The sequence below is a fragment of the Cherax quadricarinatus genome, chromosome 26, assembly GCF_038502225.1.
Source record: "Cherax quadricarinatus isolate ZL_2023a chromosome 26, ASM3850222v1, whole genome shotgun sequence".
NCBI lineage: Eukaryota > Metazoa > Arthropoda > Malacostraca > Decapoda > Parastacidae > Cherax > Cherax quadricarinatus.
Window position 1 is genome coordinate 17,318,283 of NC_091317.1, and position 3,816 is coordinate 17,322,098.

Consider the following 3,816-nt stretch of genomic DNA (forward strand, 5'->3'; position numbering starts at 1 on the left):
CCTACCTAGTTTTACACACACTCTTGGTCATCTCATTCTCTTCTATCCCTCTCTTTACGACCAGACCACCTCAAAGACCGCTCGCTTCAACGACCCCTCCTGAGCCTTCTGATTTTTAACTTTCGTAGCTTGACTTCTAAATTCTACACTTCTTATTCTTTACATTATATTCACACAACACACTGCTTTCAGATATAACTTCTCCAGCGCCTCCAACTTCCCCCATGCTGCAACGTATAAAACTTATGTTGCACACCTACATAAAAGTGATGGAACCACTATACTCTGGTACCTTCCTCTTTTTTGCCTCCACCGAAAACTTCTTTCTGACCCAGAAACCTCGACACACACCACTACTTGTTTCCCCCCTCTCTCCTCTTTTCTATGGTTCACCTTGTCTTTCATAGACACATCTGCCAACAAATCCACTCCCATGTATCTGAATACATTTACTTACTCCATGCTCATTCCCTCTAATTTGATTTCTAATTCATTAATGCCCAGATGATTTGTTGTTACTCTCATTGCGGTGCTTTTTCTTATATTCATTTTTAACTTCCCTTCAGAATCCCGTAAAAGAACCGTGTAATCGGTAGAGAGAGAGAGAGAGAGAGAGAGAGAGAGAGAGAGAGAGAGAGAGAGAGAGAGAGAGAGAGAGAGAGAGAGAGAGAGAGAGAGAGAGAGAGAGAGAGAGAGAGAGAGAGAGAGAGACTTTACTTGGACAGTTTAGCGGTGATGATACAGCTCGTAAGTCATCAGTAGATCATGATATTTGTGCTCGCCTGGAAAGATGGTAAAACTCCAAGAAGTGATAGCGAACACATTTTTTCCCCTTTGAATCACTCTTCTCTAAGAAGACAAAACAAGCTATTATTCTGACACTCTCTCGTCCCGGGGGGGGGGGGGGGGAAGGTTTATCAAGCCGTCCCTATAGAAGTGTTTTCTGCACATTGTCTTCACATTCAGACCCGAAACAGATTACTACGAGATACCGACACTGTGGTAAATATACACAAATCGATGCCTTTGCATCTTGGCGAAGTCCACTGCATGGCTGAAAATACATAAAGATGCCTTATCACCGTGTTTAAGTCAGTTTTCCATACCCGTGCGTGTGGGCATTACGTGGGCATTACGTATATGCATCCTGGGTCACCCATCGCTGGTAGGTAACGGGCTAGGAGTTACAAAAAAATAAAAGGTTTGTGTGGATGAGTATGCAGAGCGGAGCGTGGAGTGTACAAGGTGTGGTGGACAGCGGAGTATTGATTCCCAGGCACAGTGAGCACGTGTGACTACTGCAACACTTCCACTTCCCTTCAGGTCGCCTAAGGGTAAGGGGAGGGGGCAAAGGGAACAGCTGGATGCGACGACCTTGCGGTCAGTCAGGAAGATGGATAAAGGGAAAGAGGACGTAAATGGAATAAGTTGGATGCGGTGGTCTTGCGGTAGGCTATGGAGACGGTGGAGGAGGTAATGGAACGTGGAGGAGAGGCACCATAAGGGAAGATGATATTCTTTGAATAATTTAACTCTGGATAACCGACGAGAGCCAAGCAGTGTGGGTCGTTATTACCAGCATCATTCCTGTCCTTCACAACAGTTAGTTAACAACTAGGCACATAATTTACTGCTAATGGACACCTGGAGTAAGGAGACTTGCCCATACGTCTCAGACCACCGCCAGGAAATTAGATGATTTTAGCCAGTGCGGTCAGCCACTGTGTTATGGTGACCCATGAGGCTACTTCCTGTAATGTTATGTGAGCTATTAGAAGCCAACTTGCAAATAGCAATTGTCAAGAGCAATTACAAAAATTAAAAAAGTACCTCTAAGATTAACGAAATACTATAAACAAGATTGCAAACAAATCACGGAACGGATGGGGTTTGAATCCATGGCGAGTGACTCACTTGACATGGGTTGAAACCCCCACCCGTTCCGTGAGTTGAAGTACCTTAATGTTTAGAAGATATTTTTTTATATATTTGTTACTTAAGTTCCATTCAACCGTTTCTCGAGTATTGTTTGTTCATATTAAGAAAACTATCCCACTACCTCCCTGCCACGAGCACTACTCTACCTCCCTGCCACGAGCACTACTCTACCTCCCTGCCACGAGCACTACTCTACCTCCCTGCCACGAGCACTACTCTACCTCCCTGCCACGAGCACTACTCTACCTCCCTGCCACGAGCACTACTCTACCTCCCTGCCACGAGCACTACTCTACCTCCCTGCCACGAGCACTACTCTACCTCCCTGCCACGAGCACTACTCTACCTCCCTGCCACGAGCACTACTCTACCTCCCTGCCACGAGCACTACTCTACCTCCCTGCCACGAGCACTACTCTACCTCCCTGCCACGAGCACTACTCTACCTCCCTGCCACGAGCACTACTCTACCTCCCTGCCACGAGCACTACTCTACCTCCCTGCCACGAGCACTACTCTACCTCCCTGCCACGAGCACTACTCTACCTCCCTGCCACGAGCACTACTCTACCTCCCTGCCACGAGCACTACTCTACCTCCCTGCCACGAGCACTACTCTACCTCCCTGCCACGGGCACTACTCTACCTCCCTGCCACGAGCACTACTCTACCTCCCTGCCACGGGCACTACTCTACCTCCCTGCCACGAGCACTACTCTACCTCGCTGCCACGGGCACTACTCTGCCTCCCTGCCACGAGGCACTACTCTACCTCCCTGCCACGGGCACTACTCTACCTCCCTGCCACGAGCACTACTCTACCTCCCTGCCACGAGCACTACTCTACCTCCCTGCCACGGGCACTACTCTACCTCCCTGCCACGAGCACTACTCTACCTCCCTGTCACAAGCACTACTCTACCTCCCTGTCACGAGCACTACTCTACCTCCCTGCCACGAGCACTACTCTACCTCCCTGCCACGAGCACTACTCTACCTCCCTGCCACGAGCACTACTCTACCTCCCTGCCACGAGCACTACTCTACCTCCCTGCCACGAGCACTACTCTACCTCCCTGCCACGAGCACTACTCTACCTCCCTGCCACGAGCACTACTCTACCTCCCTGCCACGAGCACTACTCTACCTCCCTGCCACGAGCACTACTCTACCTCCCTGCCACGAGCACTACTCTACCTCCCTGCCACTAGCACTACTCTACCTCCCTGCCACGAGCACTACTCTACCTCCCTGCCACGAGCACTACTCTACCTCCCTGCCACGAGCACTACTCTACCTCCCTGCCACGAGCACTACTCTACCTCCCTGCCACGAGCACTACTATACCTCCCTGCCACGAGCACTACTCTACCTCCCTGCCACGAGCACTACTCTACCTCCCAGCCACGAGCACTACTCTACCTCCCTGCCACGAGCACTACTCTGCCTCCCTGCCACAAGCACTACTCTACCTCCCTGCCACGAGCACTACTCTACCTCCCTGCCACGAGCACTACTATACCTCCCTGCCACTAGCACTACTCTACCTCCCTGCCACTAGCACTACTCTACCTCCCTGCCACAAGCACTACTCTACCTCCCTGCCACTAGCACTACTCTACCTCCCTGCCACTAGCACTACTCTACCTTCCTGCCACTAGCACTACTCTACCTCCCTGCCACAATCACTACTCTACCTCCCTGCCACTAGCACTACTCTACATCCCTGCCACTAGCACTACTCTACCTCCCTGTCACTAACACTACTCTACCTCCCTGCCACAAGCACTACTCTACCTCCCTGCCACTAGCACTACTCTACCTCCCTGCCACTAGCACTACTCTACCTCCCTGCCACAAGCACTACTCTACCTCCCT